The following is a 20,125-nucleotide window of genomic DNA, read 5'->3' as shown; positions in this document are numbered from 1 at the left end:
TGAAGAAATATTACTTTACACATTGGGCAAAATTCCCATTGGCTTTAATGGAACCAAAATTTTACCTGATGTTCATGATACCTTAATACAGTATCTTGCCACTGCTTTTCCTTAAGAATTTATATTCTTGAAAAATCAATTTTTCTTCTAAATGTCAAAGTCAGCTATTAAAATTCTGGCAAGTGTGATTCAGTGCCAGATTTGATCAGATCTAAGATATCAGATAATAGTATGAGATGTATATATAAGAAGTTTTGATCTTTTGCATTTTAGGGGCTTTGAAACTATAAATCTTACCCTTATGTTTAATACTTTCTGGTCTGAGCAAGAGCATATGTTTTTGTAAAATATTACTATAGGTTTTTATTCCCAACTCATTGCATATTTGTATACTTTGCACACCTCAATTTCATTCATAACAGTCCTACTTTAACTTTTACCAATATTTCTTAAGAAAGTTAGCTAACTAATGTTGGACCATACCAATTGGTTTGGCGCTTGTGTCCTGTACTACAGAGATCTACTGTATCCTACATTACTGCATAGTGCATTAGCAAATTTTAACATATCGGATCTAGAAACTGTACATATGATTAAAATCCAAACTATGACTTTTAACCATGTGAATCCAAACACTGCAACATTTTAGGAAGATAAACTTTTCACCATACAGGCCTATCTTTAAACAAACAGATGAAGTGGATGTTTCTAAAAGTAACAGAAGATAATGAATAACTTCCATATACTTTGAATGATCTGACTTATGGAATACACTTTTGTTGTTCAGGCATACAACCTTATGGGAACAATGTAGATATTGGTCTGAGAATGAGATTTGGTAAGATTTCTCATGCATCGCTCCAGTGTACTGTCAGGGGAAGGAAGATGCATATATAAAGGAATGCCATAAAGCAAGAGGCGGCGTTATGTGATAACATCATGCCTCAGGTCTACAGTGAGGTGTCAAATTCCCTCAGAACCTGAGAAGTGCAGTTATAGGACATTAAAACACTACTCAGTGTGGCATGCTGTAAAGTATCTGCATGAAAAGACAATCAGTTTGTCCCACCATTGCAATAGTAGTGACTTTCTGTATTAAGCAAAAAAGATCTTACTTACTGCCAAGGCCCCTGGAAAATCTTAAATGAAGACTACCACACAGTGCCCACAATCTCAGCACCTTTACCTGTTTTCTGGGGGGTAACGCGGGAAATCCATATTTTCTGTTTTTCAAAAAACCCAAAGTAATTTAAAAGCCACTCTGTTACAAAGATACTCTGATGGTAGTAAATATTTCTTAAAAAATAAAGTGTTAGGAAGTATGACTGAAAATGTTCCTCCACCCCCACCCATAAAGATTGCAGGTTGCATGAAGGGAAAGTTATATTCAGTTGGTATAGAATATTCAGTAAATTTCCCTCCAAGTGAAGAAATTCATTCTGAAATTTATTGAAGAAAATCCTGAAATTTTTCCTACATTTAAAAAGGTTTGTGCAAAAGATTTAGGAAAACAAGAATTCCAACCAGCTCTGGTTCAGATAGTTTTGTTTGGGAAGACAAACAGCAACTGTCTGCTCATTCAATCATTTCAGTGATATTTCTACTCTAAGGCTTAGCGGAGACCTTTCCAATTGCTAACATTATCAAGCATGGAAATCAAAGGGGACGGGCGGGGGAAGGCTCAACCAGTTGGAGTCGCAGAACAGGAGCAGGTCCCTTTCCCACCTTGTTTTATAAGCAAGATCATAAAATGGACCTGATTCTGATCTCACACCATATGAACACTGAGTGCTGAATCAGGCCTAGCAATAAGAGCACAATCTTGATTTGGCTTTATTAATCAGGATAAGAAAACTCCCAAATTGCTGGGGTTCTGCCTGATTGATGGTTTGGGGAGTGCTCCCTGCTCAATCTGACCAGGCCCAGAGAAGAACACTCATCTCATACAGTCAGACAGTTAGCAAAAGAACATGCAGCCTTAACATTAGTTCCAATTCAACAAGATTCTGACGTGTTGGCAAGTTTTGTTTCCTGCTTAGAAAGATGTTGCATCATACAACCCCTCTCCCATGTGGCAGCTGCTTTGTGGGGCTGCAGTAAGTCGGTTTCCTGTTAGAAGAAAAATTGGTGACAGACTCAAAGAACTTTCTGAGTATTTTTATTCACAAAATATAGACAAGTCCTGTTTACCTTAAACAAAAACCAAGAACAGCAAAACCACACACCAACAATTCTTTTTGAAGAAACCCCAGTTAAAATACTACTGTGTCCAGACCTGCAGCCAAACAGCCCCCACTCTGACCTTTGGTCCATGTCTTCTGCTTTTAGCCTGCTGCCTGTTTCTGCTCAAGCTGCCACCTAAGCTCTCACTGGGAACCCACCACAGCTCAGTCATATGGCCCTGCTTGTTTGGCTGACTCAAAATTGATAAGAAATTATTTTTTCATACAGTGCACAACTAACCCATGGAACTCATTGTCACACGAAAATATTGAGGCCAAGCATTTTGTGGGGTTCAAGCTTATTTGTATAGCAAGAATATCTAGAGTTATAATAGTAAATACAAACCTTCAAGATTTAAATCAGCCCCCAATTATAGAGCAATTCCTATATTCAGCATAGGCTAATTTGGCTGGATTTTAAACTGCTTTGGTCTAGCTGTTATGCTAGGCAGCTTTGAGATTCTCCATCCAGACTAAAAGATACATGCACTTGATGACTGTCTGGGTGAGAGTTCTTTCCCCACACTTGTCAGTCTATGTTTACCACTTTCTGTGGAGAATTTCATTTCATGTAAACAGATCAAGAATTCGCTATTACTTTGACCATCAAAAATAATTTTTTTCAAAATGTTGTATGTAAAAATGGTGTTGCAATATGTCAGAGCTTACAGATCCAAAGGTCTGAACTATTTCAGTGCATCAATACATAAGCGTTTAAGATGGGCCACTTCTTAGGATACAGTTAACAGATCTATAGATTTAAAATGAAACTCTAATCGTAAGTTGCCAGTATTTGCCATAGATTCCCGTTTGTCTTGTAGCCATCCATGGTTATATTTCACAGCATAAGAACAGAGAAATTAGATAAAGGCATACACTACTTTTGCTGGAAGACTGCAACATAACACTATTTTATTTTTCAGAAGGCCATATACACAAGAACTGCAAAACAGAGAAACAAAACAGGCTGCTTCCTAAAACAGAGGGACACAACTCACCGCACCTTGCTTTAAGCAAGCTGGCTCTTTTCAAACCATCTCACATGCATTGTTACAGAGCCCTCTAGCCTGCAAGCTGGCCCTGGAAACCCTCTGCTATGTAGTGAACTCACCACCAGGAAGCCCCCTCATGTCAGGGCAGTGTTGCAGGCAATCTTTTACTGCAGTGCCCTCTTATCAGTCCTGGTTCCACAACAACCTGCTGCTTCCATGGCCTAGCCCTCCCACCAGATCACCTCATAGGCCCTTTCCAGGTATATCAGGAAAATCTAAAGACAGAATGCCCCAAAGTTTAGTGGTCTCTAAACCCAGCCCTCAGCTTCCATCTGAAACTTGTAGGTTTTTGGCTTTTTTCCACTCCAGATGCCTTTATTTCCTCTCTTGATCTGGGGAAGAGGTAGGAGAACCCAGGGCTGCCCTCTCCTCTGAATTCTAGCCTAGGAAGCCTGTTTTAGGCAGCTAAAGACAATTCCTTTACTCCCTTCACTGCTTCCTGGGGCTGCTCCTACCTTTATTTTGATTGGCGGGATCATCATCAGATCTGCAAACTGCTATTTACACCTTGGGTTTTGATACCTTATGGCATCTTCCCAGCTAGCTTCAGAGATGCTTCCCCAAAACCACTCTCAGCCCCTCTGGCAGCAACTGGGTTGTATGTATTTCAAACACTGCCTCTGTGTCTCATTTTAAGGCAGTCAGTATTTTCCTCCTTCACACAGGAGTCTCTCCAGCTCTCTTCCATGGTGCTGGGGCAGGGGCTTAGGCAGTTAAGGGACTCATCAGGGCAGGATTTCCACCCAGCTCTCCTCCTTGGAGTTGGGATTTAGGCTAGCTGCAGGGCCTTGGTGGGTTTGGCCTTCAGCTAGCCTCATCACTTGGGTGGTTTCAGCAGGCAGCCTTCTCCTGCCAATGTGCCCTGCTACGAGGGAGGAGGCATAATATAAGCTGGTGCCCCCCCTAAAACTCATCCCTATTGGCCAGGAGAAGGAAAGCACGCTCTTCAAGACTCCTGGTCCCAGACAGTAATGGGATTCCTCCTAAACACTACTTATTCCCAGGAGCATTTTCTCTTCCACAGTATGTCTTGTGTCTTTGTAGATCAAATCTCCCAAAATATTAAACACCATGTGTTGGAGATGGACTGTGCCCTGGGCATAACTACCTTTAAGAGGCAGCTCACCCTGTCTCATATACCCACTCTTAAAGCAATTCCACAAACAGTCCTCAATATACCACATACAAGAATTACAAACAATCCCTTTAAGTAGCAGGTCATTCATACCTAGTGTAAGTTTCCATCACTGTTACTCTACAAAGTAACCTGCAATTTGTCCTTAACATACAAAAAGTATATGAAATTTCAAGTGGCATTGCACATTGGTGAATAATATTTGGCATTATAGCAGAACACAATATTGCTGAATCTTATCTTTCGATAATAACTGAACAACAGCTAAAATAGGGCTGATTCAATGAAAAGGACAAATTTCACCAAATATGTATTAAATTAATGGTATTTGACCAGCTCTACTCTGGATATGTCCATGATAATTACTGAAAAGTAGAGACAGTACTTTTGACATTGTTAATAAAAGCAGAATGCCCAAATTACATCTGTGGCCTTAATATCATTTTCGTAGTCAGTCTATCAGACCAATCACCATACTTAAGTGGTCAAAAATCCAACTAATGAAAGTATGCTTTTATGTGTAATATTCCTATATCATTATCTAAGCTGTTAGGCAGACAGCTATGCCTAGTGTGGTCCAGATAAGTTTTAGTCCATACAACCAAATGAGTATTTATCAACCAAATAGACAACATGAGCTAATTATGTTTTTAATATGCTGCAGAAAGGAAGTCTAGGAATTAAATTCTAATTATTCTAGATGTTGAGCATGCCAAAGTTATTTTCCTTCAGGAAACTGAAAAGCTCATTTCAATGAGCTCATTTCAGGTTTCCACAAAAATGGAGTGAAATGGGAAACATGTGGCACTTATTGATGAATACAAAGCATTATGGAATCTCACCACATCTATCTAAACAGATAAACTAATGAACTATAAATCTTTCAGGTAACAAAAAAGGGGAACAAATGCAGGAAATATCAAGTAAAGCCTTTATGGAATCTCTTAGTAGTAATTGATAAATGGGAATGTTATTCAATATCTGTATATGGCTGAGAATTTCTATTACAATTTTTTACCTTTTCCAGAGGAAACCTTGATTATTCATGTTTTACTGTATTTATTAAAATGAATGTTTGGAACAACTTGGGAATTATATTTAGTCAATTTGTGAAATTAATGCTTGCTTACAGAATATGAGATTTTTAGGAAAACTAGAAATTTCAACAATGCAATTTTAAGCAAAATTTGACAACTTCCAATGAACCTAACATCAAATTATAGGCCAAAAAGAATTTGTATTATTAATCACTATCATGTAGAGACAAAAGAATTGCAGAAGAGAAATATATAGCAGTAGCAACCAAATCAGGACGTAGGATGTCCAGAAGCAAAGCATGATTTGAAAGTTGGGCCAGCCAGATTCTGGCCTTGAGTGTTCACGCACAATTAGATTTAGTAGGACTGCACATTTCTATTCAATGCCAAAATCTGGCCAAATGTATCTTTATTTATATGGTACACCATGTTTGTGTGTAAAGATCTTTAAAATCTCTCTTCAAATATACAACTGACCACTGCATAACCTATTTCCAGTATCATAAAGGGTTCTCATTAACTGTTTGATACTACCATCATTTATCTGTCATCGACTCTTCCTGGTTTTATGCAGTCAGTAAGAACACCAAAAACCTAACCTATATTTGCTCCTGTGTGTATCAAGCACAGTGAGTCTGATACATATTTGAAATACCCCCAGAACAACCTTCCAACTATAGCAGTGTTGGACCTCAATGAGCAGCGCACTGACCATCTGATTGTCAAATATGACAAATTGGTTCAGAAAGGTTCTTCGTGTTCATGACTGAACAATGAGTGTCTAAATAGTCTTAAACAATTTAATAAAAACAGCTTTCCTTTTCCACCTCTAACCACCATGCCTCTGTTTCCACTCAGCCACACACCATCATTTATAATAAAGCTTCCTGCCACCCTTGCAACTCCACCACATCTTCTAACCTCCATCCCAATTTCTTATTTTAATCTTGATTTAGAAAAAGTACAGAATAATTAATCTTGCTTTTCCATTTGACTTGCAGCTCTTCACACCACTTCCAACAGAACAGATGCATCGCTAAGTAGTCCACGGTGTTCCATATTCAAGTGATAAATTTCTTAAATGTGGCATTTACCAGTAGAAATTCACAGAAAAATAAAAACTTAGCATTTACTGTATACAACACTTTATATCTTCAAGCAAGTAGTGGTGCCTTAGTTTAATAAAATACAAACTAGAGGGTTTTTTTAAAAAAATGCATATATTCTCTGAAAGAAAAGGATAAAATGGGTGGGTGCCCTCTGTCCAACATAATCAGGTTCCCTCATTAACACTGCAGTTCACTCGTGCAGAAATGAGATTACTACATTTTTTAAACTGTCTCTGACATTTGTTGCTACCAAAAGCTTCAGGTGAAGGAGCGAGAAACACCATAAGAGTTGAGAAGAATCTTCTGATTATTCCACATCTCCAGACAGTGATTTTTGCCTTGAAACATGGTGTCTTTTAACCCCTTTACATTTATCTCTAGACACAACTGTTTCAAACAAGTTCAAGACGACTGAAATGAGGGTGTTTGTTTCAGACCACTGCAGAAAGTGGATACAGCCTGTCAAGGTTCCTTCCCCACTCTGAACTCTAGGGTACAGATGTGGGGACCCACATGAAAACCTCCTAAGCTTAGTTTTACCAGCTTAGGTTAATACTTCCCCAAGGTACAAACTATTTTACCTTTTGCCCTTGGACCTCCACTGCCACCACCAAACATCTAACCGGGTTTATTTTTGAGAAAGCGTTGTTTGGAAATGTCTTTCCCCCCAAAATCCTCACCAAAACCTTGCATCCCCCTTCCTGGGGAAGGTTTGACAAAAATCCTCACCAATTTGCATAGGTGACCACAGACCCAAACCCTTGGATCTTAAGAACAATGAAAAAAAGCATTCAGTTTCTTACAAGAAGAATTTTAATAGAAGAAACAGTAAAAAGAATCACCCCTGTAAAATCAGGATGGTAAATACCTTACTGGGTAATTAGATTCAAAACATAGAGAATACCTCTCAAAACCTTAAGTTGCAAAAAGCCACACAGACAGGAATATCCATTCTATTCAGCACAGCTTATTTTCTCAGCCAAATAAAGAAATCATAATCTAACACATATCTAGCTAGATTACTTACTAAGTTCTAAGACTCCATTCCTGTTCTGTCCCCGGTAAAAGAATCACACAGACAGACCCTTTGTTTCTCCCTCCCTCCAGCTTTTGAAAGTATCTTGTCTCCTCATTGGTCATTTTGGTCAGGTGCCAGCGAGGTTATCCTAGCTTCTTAACCCTTTACAGGTGAAAGGATTTTTCCTCTGGCCAGGAGGGATTTTAAAAGGTGTTTACCCTTCCCTTTATATTTATGACACAGCCACAAAAGTTTAGATCTGGATCTGAACTTCTATCTCCGAGTTTTGCGATCACCTCAACCAAGATCCTGGATACCAAACAAAAATATTACATTTCAATTTAATTTCTGATGGGGCTAAGCAAAATAGAATAACAATAGAAACCCTGAGTCAGAAAAACAGGCAAACCTTTTTTCAAATTCTCACTAACTGAAATTATATTATAATTTGATTTGAATTACAATCTGTAATCCTGGTTTTATAGAAGATAAGGGTTGGAAGAGACCTCAGGAGGTCATCTTGTCCAACCCCCTGCTCAAAGCAGGACCAATCTCCAACTCCCAGATCCCTAAATGGCCCCCTCAAGGATTGAGCTCACAACCCTGGGTTTAGCCGGCCAATGCTCAAACCACTGAGCTCACTCCCATCCCTCTGGTTGGGACTGGAGGCTGAAAAGCTGAAATATGACAAGAAAAGCTCTTCTCCTGGCATTTCTGTCATAAGCAGAAAGTACCGGAACTCTTGCATTATAGCCTGCTTTCATGACATTTCTAACCTCCCTAGTACAATCCTACATGTTGGAGGACCTAGAATTAGCACACTACTTTTTTGGATGCCTATACAAACCAAAGTTGCCATACTCAATTTATTTCATCATGCAGATTTAAATTTCCCCAAGTAAACCTGTGTAATATTAGAATTAAGGTACATTTTATGTTTGTAGAAAAACTTCTGCAGATTTTTATTTTTCCAAAAAACACAGCTCCTTTCTAAACAGTATGTTAGGGGAATAAGCATGATATTGATTATTAAACCAGGGAATTTCTCACAGGAATTCAGAGTAGTGATTGCTTCAGGACCCATTACTTCCATAATCCCCATGATTTTCATTTTTTTTTTTTAAACCGTGCCCTGTAACATGTCAGGATCTCTAACATATAAAGCAACTGGAATGAAAGTTCAGTATTTGCATGGTTACCGCCCCTCTGCTTATTCCACTTTACATTACTAGAGAGATGTATTGGAAGGTATAATCTGGAGTTTTAATTTTGCAATACTAAGTTTTAAAGCATAAGCTATAAACAGGAGCATGAAATCAACACATGCAAAACACCACAGGATTTTCAAGGGAAAATACCTCCAAGGCCCTGTGTCAGACTGAGATAACTCCAATACTTATAACTCCAATACACCTAAAGGCACAAATTGGCTTTGCTTTCCCCTCACAACTTTATAATGTACCCAATATCCTGTATTGCCATATTGCTTAATGAACACATGCCAACTTAATTTTATGTCTGAAATCACAAAGGTGGTGAGATTTGGCATAGATCTATACATTTCCCGAGATGGATAAAATTAGCAGACTCTCCTAACTCTGTTGGAGGGAGACTTGTATCGCATATGAACTCACACAGGCAGCGCTTCAGAGTATTTGTAAAGTCAATCACTTTAGAACTTATCTGCTTTTCATCAAGCTTTACCAGAGGCCTTAAATCTTTCATACATGGTTATTTGCAACCTCAAAGATGCTGCAATCATGTTCCCATGTGTCAGTTTGATTATCTAGCTTCAGGTAGTGATGGATGATCAGGCCCAAGATCCAGAATATCAAGCCCACGGTGAAAATTAATGCCTGTCAACTTTGTAATGTGACCCAATTTTTGTTTTTAAAAAAGAACTTTAATCTTTACTACTACGGATGGAATTGAGTAGCACAGAAGCAACTAATGCTGGATGTCTGAGTGGATTACCAAGGCAGACTGCAATAGTCTCTCTCACATTTTTAATTCAGCACAGCAACTGCAGACTTCTCTACTCTCTCTGTAACTACACCTTTCCTATGAGTGACCCAAAGGCCTCTTGATACCAACTAGCACAGGCTATATGGGTACATAAGGGTTACAGAAATCCCTCGGTCTGGCAACTACTTATTAGACTATCAAAGAGTGCCATGGAAGATCTCTAGTGAAAGCTTGTATCATATTGATGATCATAATCTTCGAGATGTATGCAAAATATGTGAAGAGCTGTGTATACACACAAATAATTTTGTTCTTTAGGTCTGAGAGTCAAGGCAAGTCATCAAAAAATGATCCACCTAATGCTATCATGCAGGGAGAAGAGACGCTTATCTCACTCTGGCTAGTCATATGCAATTGACTATTGTATAGTTCACAATGGAAACCCTTGTGGAGTTTGAGCAAAATGCTAAATCAGTAGATTGTGGGGACTGGAGGAGAAAACAAACAGCAGGAGTTATCCTGTTTAGGAGTAAAGCAATCAAGTTTTGAAATATACGTGGGGTGCAGATGTCCTCACAGCAGGGCTGGATTATCCAATAGGCAGACTAAACACTTGCTTAGGGCACCAGCAAAGCAGAGGGCACCAAAAAAAAAAAAAACGGTTTTTTTTTTTTTAAATGATATATTTCAAAAAAGGCATCAAAGTAGTCATCATGGGAAAAATCAGAACTTTGTTAGACTTCCTTACACTCCACTACACACTCTTCCCCCGTTTTTATGTTCTCTTATTACTACTTATTCCTACCTAAACCAGGGGGACATCCTACTAACGTAGATCGAAATAACGCGAGGAAATCAGATCCTGTCATGTATTGCAATACATTTATGTTTTACTATTGATGTAGTCTTCTGAGTTATATGTACTTGATTTGTTTTTTTCCATTTATATATATATATAATATTATATATATATATATATACACACACACACACAAATAGTGTATGTTGTGTAATTTATTTATTCATTTTTTTAAAAGTTCAGATAACTGAGATAAGGGGCAGGATGAAACATAACCAACTGAGTGGAGCACAGAACATGTGGATGTGTCAGAGACTGTGACTGATCATCCTACTCCTGGTGGTAAAACAGATATCATTCTAGAAGGTGTGGATGTGTCAGAGACTGAACCTGCTCATGCTGTAAATAATAAGAGAAAAGATCCTGGTATGTGGATTGATTTCAGTACCGATGATGTAGCTTACTGGTGAGATCGTGGACCAAATGACAGTCAAAACCACACTGGGCCATTTGAGAAATCACGTCGGACTTTTACCAATGGCAAATAAACAAGATATTGTCCACAAAAAATATTTTCGGCATGAAAGCGAATGGTGAGAAATACACTCAAGAATGGCTACTGTATTCACTATCAACAGGGTCTGTGTACTGTTTTGTTTGAAAACTTTTTGCATATCAACCTTCAACATCCCGGTTTGCTGCAGATGGATTTAGTGACTGGTGGAATACTGTTTTAATTGAACAACAGGAAAATAGCACTACTCACAGAGATGCAATGTTGACATATTTAAATCAAAGACAGGGATTTGGATTGACACAAAAATTGGAAGAACAAATTAAAGGGGAGCATGAATACTGGCAACATGTCTTGCAGTGTGTTATAGCTGCTACTCAAACATTAGCTGAATGTGGTCTGCCTTTCCAGGGATCAAATGACACATTTGGATCATTGCAGAATGGAAATTTCCTGGGATTGTTGGAGCTTGTGGCCCAGTTTGACCCATTTTTATCAGGCCATATCTCAAAATATGGGAATGCTGGCAAAGGTAACCCATCATACTTATCCAAGACAATATGTGATGAACTCATTGGTCTAATGAGTGACAAAGTTTGTTCAGCTATTGTGGATGAAATAAGTACTGCTGGGTATTTCAGTTTATCCGTCAACTCTACACCTGATCTTTCACATATTGATCAATTGAGTATTGTACTAAGATATGTGTCTTCCACAGATGGAAAACCAGTTAAACGATTTATAACATTCCTCAATTTGAAAAGCCACACTGGTGAAGAAATGGCAAATCAAGTACTGCATTATCTGTGCCAAGTTTGCAAAATAGATTTCTCAAAGTGCAGAGGTCAATCTTATGACAACGCTGCCAACATGTCAGGGCATTATCAAGGAATGCAGAAGAAGCTTTTAGAACAGAACAAATATGCCATGTTCATACCATGTGCTGCACTCTCTCAATCTTGTTGGCCGCCGTGCTGTTGATTGTTGTCTGGTGGCAGTAAGTTTTTTCTCAACAGTCCAGTTACTTTATACATTTTTCTCTGCCTTAACACACCGATGGGCAGTTCTTAAAAGATATTTGGGCAATGATCGTGTGTTGAAATCTCTTTCTAATACTCGCTGGGAGGCACATGCAGTGGCAACAAGTGCAATTCTGGAGTCCTACTCAAAGATTCTGGATGCATTAGAAAGTATAGCTAAGACCAATCACAAAAGGAAAAAACAATACGAGAGGCAGAAAACATTGCAAACAAGATGCAAGAACTAGAGTTTGTTTTCATGTTGACCATGTGGAATGAAATTTTACAACACTTTTACCACACAAGTCAAGCTCTCCAAGAAAAAGAATTGGATTTGAAAACATGTGCAGACCTCTGTCAATCATTAGCAGACCACTTACACACTTTGAGGAATGATTTCGAAAGATTTGAAGACATATCAAAAGCTATCTTGCCTGATACTAAACTACAAAGAAGCCCAGTCCTGCAAGCGCATCAGGAAAAAACAAGCAATGTTAGCAGTGCAACAGAAACAGCACTGAATCCTAGAGACAAATTTTGCATATCTACTTACTACGCTATAATTGATACACTTGAAGCTCATATAAAGAGAGGTGAAGTGTACAAAGTAGTATCAAGTAGATTTTCTTTTCTAAACGATATGGACTCATCTGACAAACAATATTCACAAGGTTCCCAAAATCTAGTTGACTCATACCCTGTTGACTTGAACATGAACCTCTGAGGAGAAGTACGGCAGTTCCACTGTTATATGTGCACAAAGTTTAATGAAACAGGAAAAATGAAATTCAGTCACATTGATCTTCATGACACAATATTGAAAGACAGAATACAATGTGTATTTCCAAATGTAGAGATCGCACTACATATTTTTCATACTTGATGATTACTAACTGCTCTGCAGAACATTCTTTTTCTCAGCTGAAAAGAATAAAAAACGCTCAGAGAACAACAATGTGTCAGGACAGACTTGATTCGCTTTCCCTAGTGTGTATGGAAGTGGACATGCTTCATCTAGTCAGCTTTGATGAACTTATCCAGAATTTTGCAATCAGAAAATCTAGAAAGAAGCTATTTTAATTTCAGCATACATGTAAGTTTTGTGTCAATTTGAAAATAAAAATTTTTAGAGTATAGTATTGTTTTTATTTTGAATTACATATGGAGGGGCACCATAATCTTTTCAGTGCTTAGGGCCTCTAAAGGTCTTAATACGGCCCTGCCTCACAGACTTAAGGAGTAGCCGAGTTCAAGCCAACCCACCACTGGGTTTGATCTATCTAGAAGGTATCTCAGTCATCCTGGTTGAAAATGCTGGGAAAAGGACTTGAGGTAACCTGTCTGATAGGAGATAGGGAAATGCTTTGTTACTTAAGTTTAGGCGTCAGAAAGCACGTAGCCCACGAAAGCTTATGCCCAAATAAATTTGTTAGTCTCTAAGGTGCCACAAGGACTCTTCAGGGTTTTTTTTTTGCTGATACAGATGAACACGGCTACCCCTCTGAAACCTTTGTTTTGTATGTAACCATTCCGCTCCCCTCCCCCCAGTATTTTCACTATCACTTGAATCTCTGTTCTTTGATTATTTAAACCTATGCTTGTGTGTTGTGAGTTAACTGGTGATCCTGGGTTGAGTCTTACAAGCTGGTGTGTGCTATTCCTTTGGGAACAGCAAATCCGGGAGTTCTGTGAGTGTTCAGTGGAACTGGGGCTGAGCACTCCAGAAGGATGGTCGGACTCGAGGATTGGTGTGTGCCCGTCGCTAACCTGTAGAGAGAGTGCGAGGCCTGTGGAGCCCTGGAAGTCAGTGCGTGTCTTGCCAGAGGCTGGTGGTTTCAGGGAGCTGATCCCACAACAGGCCAAGACAAGACTTCTTCATGCTAAAGGCAGGTAGTGGTGAGGTGCCTCACAACTCTAGGTGTCCTGGGACATGTGCCACTTTGGTAACTACCCCACACTGTAGCAAAACTCTTCAAATAGTTATACTGCATGTCCAGTTATCTCAATCTTAATATGTCAGTACTGATATTTCATTGCAAAAAAGGAGAATGGTAACAAAAGAAATAGTATTTAATCAAATGGCCAGGACTTTTACAAAGCCAATGAAATTGAACAGAATAGGAACATGCATTTTTTGTAAAATTTTGTAAGATGTTTCTTTATCCCTAATGGTGAAGCACATGCACACACACAGCTCTAGCAGCAATGAACTGCCTATATTATTGTGATGCTGTCTTGTGGTGCCAAGGACTGAGTCACCTGTTACCACCCTGCCTCCACTGAGAGGAAGATTTGCTTAATCTTAACTGCTTAAATGGATGTCAGCTCCCTGACACCACCAATCTCCTCAGAGCTTTGCCTGGCTTCACTTTGCTTTGCAGGTTAGCAATTGGTGCACTCCAATCTCCAAATCTCTTTGAAACCTTTCCCTGTAGTATGCAGCACATGTCACACACACAACTTACCAGGTAAGCTGTCCCCAGAAGACAGTGCATACACCAGCTTGTTTGATTTAATGGAGGATCATTTCCAATGTAACATAGCACTGAGATAATTGTTTTCACTATAAATAAGTTGATCATCAAAGGCTAAGATTTAAGAGATAGTGAGTTATGATAATGGAAACAGGAAAGGTTACATATAAAACAAAATAATAAAATGCAAACCAGGGTCTACATTTAGCAGAGGTTATCTTTCCTATTTAATAAATCAGATTTCCCACAAGAATTCAGTCTTTTGCAGAGCTATCTGGTTTTCAGGGAAACCAAGATCCAAGAGTTTCTGAATACACCCCTGGCTCTTCATGGGGGTTTCCTCACTGAATGGATAACAAAATGTCTCCTCAAATTCTATTTATATTCTTCAAAGAAGATTCTTCCCCCGCTTCATTTAAGATCTCACATGACATTCTTTATAGATAAATACTATGATAGCAGCGTGACAGGAGTTGATGTTTAGAACAGTGAATGCTGACACAAAGGCCCATGATACCTGCTGGCAATTATACACATGCTACCCAACAGCAAAGAAAGAAAAGGATGATATGGTAGAAAGAGAGGTCCCCTATCCTTTTTGTTTTTTCTCCTTTCTTATGCTAAAATCTTCCTTAAAGAGTTTTTCCTGCCTCTTTCTGCTGCTCCCCTGAGTGCATCTTTCTGGATTAATAGTTTCCAGTTCAGTACAGCAAGAGGCTAGGTGATTATTATTAGATTTCTAAAGGAGGCATTCTAACCAAGGCTCCTAGTCCCTTTTTCACAAATTACAAAGGCAAAAATTGATCTCCTCAGAACACCAGGATCTCTCTTATTCCTCGCAGAAGCCCATATCTGCAGCAGCCTGCATAAACAGAGGAATACTGTAGCATGCTCTGAAGGCAAATAGACTTGTTATTTCATACCATGGGGGAAGCCTGTCCCAGCTCAAGAGCCCTCACAACGAATGCTCTACTGCCAGTCCCATGTACTTAAAAAAAAAACAAAAACAAAAAAACCACAAGGGGAGCCAGCTCGAGTACCTTTACCCATTTCAACTGTTGCAATATGGTACAGAGAGTAGGATGGTCTCTCAATTTATAAGATCCCAACCTATTTAGGGCTTTATAGATAAAAACCAGCATCTTAAATTCAATGTGTAAACCAACACAGCCAGTGCAGGTCATGGAGCACTATGGACATGTGCTGCCACCAAGATGCACCATTGAATAGATGGATTGTAGCATTCTTTACAGTTCTGGATTGACGTGCACTGCTGTAGTCCAATCCTGAAGGGACAGAGACATGGATCACAGTAGTGGGATCCATGCATCGGAAAGAAATGGTTGCAATCTCCTGGCCAGGTACAGATAATAAAAAGCATGTCTGGCCTCTGCTTCTACACGATCATCCAACAGCAGCTGGGGATGCAAACAAATTGCATACACGTCTTACAAATGGTAGGAACACACACTAAATCAAAAGAGAGAAATATTTGCTTTGTCTGATCAATTTACCCTAAGCTACGCAGCAGCATCTCAGTCTTATCCACATTGCACTGCAGCCAGCAAGCTCTCTTCCATGCCTCAGTCAGCATCATTAGCTTGATCAGGAGTGTCATCTATCAGCTCTATGTTCTTGTGGGAATCAGGGCACAGTAGCCAGTCTGAAATACTCACAAAAGAACTTTCCCGCCACAGCTTCAGCTTGAGCCAAAGCTGATCAGAAGAATGACTTACAAAAAGCAACAAAGGTGATGGAAGACAAATCTAAACCCCTCTGGACAAGGGTGACAGGATTAAGAAAACTCCCCTAGGCTCATTTGCATCAAAGATGGGACAGGGAGTCATCTCCATTATCATACAGACCGGAGAACAGAGATTCTAAGGCAAGAACCGCACTGAACTCTGGGACCAGAAAAGCAGGAAAGCACTGCATGATGGGGAATCTCTGCTCCAGATGTTAATGAATCCATAACTACTGAACTGGAGGTGTGTAGGCATCAGACCAATTCAGTAATAAATCCTTTATTGGTATCCAAAATACTGAAGCTGCCTAATCACATGATGAGTTCCCTTGAATGACCACCACCCATAGCCATGAATGATCAGTTCCTGTTGTCTAGCCTGAACAAAACAACTTTAGTATACTCCTTTGAGCCATCAGTTTACTCATAAACAAATCTAGTGTTCTCCTTTGAACCATTGTTCTTTCCGTACAAAAACCTCTACCTGCGCTCAAGTAAGTGCTCTGATGCCTGGATCCAACATCTGCAGCAGTTCCATTGGCACTTTATCTTCTCCAGACTGATCGTACTGGGGGCTCTGTCTGTCTCCAGCATTCCCGACTCTCAGTTACCACCACCACCATGGAACCCCGATCGATGCAAGCTTCACGGAGTGGTGAGAACCTAAGTCTCTCTCTCAGTATGGCCTTCTGACCCTGACTTGTGTGACCAGTTATAGTTTTCTAAACCTGACTTTTGTACTAACATTTAAGTTAAATTTAATATTATAACTGTTTTGTTTATTTAGCTCCCCTTGTAAGGTTATTACCTGGCAATAAGTAACTTTTATGGGTAAACTGGTTTCGTCTCTCTCTCTCTGCAGCAACGCTCCTCGTACCTAAGCTAAAGATCCCTGCAGCACTCAAAAAAACCTGTGGGGTTTGCTCATCAAATGTGAAAGTGGGGATAGGGACGTTCTGAACCTGGGGCATGTGAGGGTGGCAGCTTGAAAGTGCTGCTCGACCCAGCCTGCTCAGGTGTACTCTATTCCAGTGCAATGCCCATGGCATATGACGGTGACAGCTTGGAGGTGCTGTTCGACCCAGATTCCTAAGTCCAGGGCCACATAAGGGGTCAGTTTGGGAGTGCTGATTAACCCGGTCCCTCTCAGGGATGCTCTGTTAATGTGTGTTCATCTGATTCTGGGGCTGGAAGAACCCAGCCCTGGGGAACCTAGGTACTGTGGGATAGCTCCATTGGGCGAGAACTTGCAGCAGGGAAAAGTAGAGCTCTGTATGAGAACACAAGTGACACAAGCAGTACATTGATAGAAGTACAGAACCCCTCCTCAGAAGAGTAAGCCTAATAAATGAGTGTACCTCAAAGTAATGGGCAAATCTGGTAACAGGAGAGACAGTGCTACAGAGCTGAGTGCTACCAGCATACTGAAAAACACTAAAGCCCATGTTATTATTGTACTGGTAGATTTTTTTTAAAAACACTGTCAGTTTGTTAAAAGATCACAGGGTTGAACTCCTATTGATGCCTTCCTGGAATATGTAACAATAATTTTCACTTTTATAGGACTTACCATCTGAGTAATAGCAAAGTATATACAAGAATGCTCATAACATATGAAATTAATTCTCACACAACATCTGTGAGGTAGGTGTTTCTTCTCTATTGCAAGAGCAATGCAATGCCAATATATATAGTGTAGTAAATTATCTACATCAACAGATTGGATCAGCTGGGTTCTCAGCTTTTTTGAGTTCAGGCCACTTATTTATGTGCCTAAACAGGAACTTAACTTTAGACACACATTTTTGAAAAACTCTTGGTCTCTCTTTCTATATATGTAACCCTTCTGCCTGTCAGAGTTGGCAGCAACAAGGGCCGGGTTCAGTATCTAGGGGTTCCATTCCAATAACACAATGCAAAACCGGCTTGAGCCCCCACCCAGTGACCTGGGACAAATATATACCACCCCCACTGGGCGCCTCCAAGAGGCAATACTTCCCCTCTCTACAGAGTCTGAGTGTAGCAAAAGCCTTTTAATAACAGAGAGAAACAATGTGGCATTATGTTGGGGAAACACCACCAACAGGATTCATAAAACAACCCATGAGCAAAAACCCACTCCAAGCAAATTGGGGCGTGTCCTTTCCCTTTGGTTCTTGAGTCCAGCAACCCAAAGTGACCCAAAGTCACAAAAGTCCAACAACCCAAAAGTCTCTATCCCTGGTCAGTGCAGCATCAGAGTTCGAAAGTTTATCTGCAGTTTTACCTCCCAAACTGGGTGGAGATGGGGGGTTTAAGGGGCACCTTACATGGTTCAAAGCTGATTGTCCCGCCTCTCCATGGGGCTCCGCTCCACTCTGCCAGCCGCCCCCATAAGCCGCTCCAGCCATCCCACAAACTGCTCCACTCCACCAGCCGCTCTGCTCTGCCAGCCATCCCGCAAACTGCTCCGCAATATATCTTCAGGCCCCCCCACTACTTAACACAACACTCAGTGATTTCAGCTCTTAGTAAGTTTAGCTCTTTTGTGATTTCAGCTTGTAGTAGGGGAGCCTCAGTGCTGGTGCACCATTGGCCCAAAGTAAATTCAGCTCAACAGCCTGTGACTAGACTCCTAATGGAATCAAAATTAGCTCTGATATTCCACAGTGGAGAGAGAAGATAGTGCAATTATCGTGTAAGGCCCTCACCAGGGGGCCCATACCACCAGATATTAATACCTGTCCCCAGCCTCTCTCAATTCACTGAGTTTTGGAACCCATGTCCCTTGCTTAGCGAGTGCTACTTAGTTGATGGCGAGTTCCTCCATCATACCAAAAGGCCAAGTACAGTTCCACTGTCCTTGATTCACATAATCAGGATTTGGGGGGAGGGATAGCTCAGTGGTTTGAGCATTGGCCTGCTAAACCAAGGGTTGTGAGTTCAATCCTTGAGGGGGCCATTTAGGGATCTGGGGCAAAAATTGGGGATTGGTCCTGCTTTGAGCAGGGGGTTGGACTCCTGAGGTCCCTTCCAACCCTGATTGGAATATGGTTTCTATGATAATATGATTCATATGATTCTATGATAATAACAATCTATTCTTCCTGCCCCAATAACAGAGAAACTGGGGATCCCACAGCAGCCAAAGTGACCATTTGGGCAGCTATGGGCTCATGTTAGGGCGGGTGTGCCTATGCAAATGAGATCAGCCCCTGAAGTTCTTTGCCACAACTCACCACCAGATGTCAGGGTGGAGCTCATCCTGACTCTGCTTACAATATATAAACCAAAAAAATAATAATAGAGGTATCAGAAATTGAATGTATAAGCAACAATATTTAGTCACTGAGCATTATAAATGAGGAGGTGTAAAGCTGCTTTATTGGCAAAGGATGTTAATCATAAAAATGAAAGCTGTCTTCTTATGGTGCGACATTAATCTAAAAAATCATGTAGTTATTTTGTTGCTATCTAATGTAAAAAATTGTCACAGATCCAATTGATAGCATATTATTTATTTCCCTTCACACAGAGATTAATTCAAAGAAAATGTAAAGGGCCATATATCCTTGCCTATGTTGTAACACCACCTTAAGGGCTCAGTACTAGAGCTGGTTGCAAATATTCCGATGAAACACACTTTTGTCCAAATTTACTGATTTGGCAATATTGGAGGCGTTCCAATTTTGCCCAGGTATGACAGAACCCTGGTTTCCAACTAGTTTCTCAGCAGCCCTCCTGGCGGACGGCTGGGAAAACCCTGGGCTTCAAGCTCCAGGGCCCCAGAGCATCCAGTCATGGGGACTGCTTTGAGCCAAGGACCCCAGGGTCCACTACTCTAGGGTAGCCTGCCAGGCAGACTGCCTGAGGGCTCCATTCCATTTCATGCAGAGTTTGAAAAAAATGGTTTTCATCCCTAATAGGAACAAAAGCAAATTTTGAAATATCAACATTTTTACAAATCCTAAATTCTTGGCTAAATTTGGTACTCCCTCAACAAAGGGGCTTATCCTGAAATTTTCAGACTTCATTGCCTAAACTTATTCAGGTGTCTA

Source organism: Chelonia mydas, chromosome 4 (assembly GCF_015237465.2).
Source record: "Chelonia mydas isolate rCheMyd1 chromosome 4, rCheMyd1.pri.v2, whole genome shotgun sequence".
Classification (NCBI taxonomy): Eukaryota; Metazoa; Chordata; order Testudines; family Cheloniidae; genus Chelonia; species Chelonia mydas.
This window is presented reverse-complemented; position numbering follows the sequence as displayed.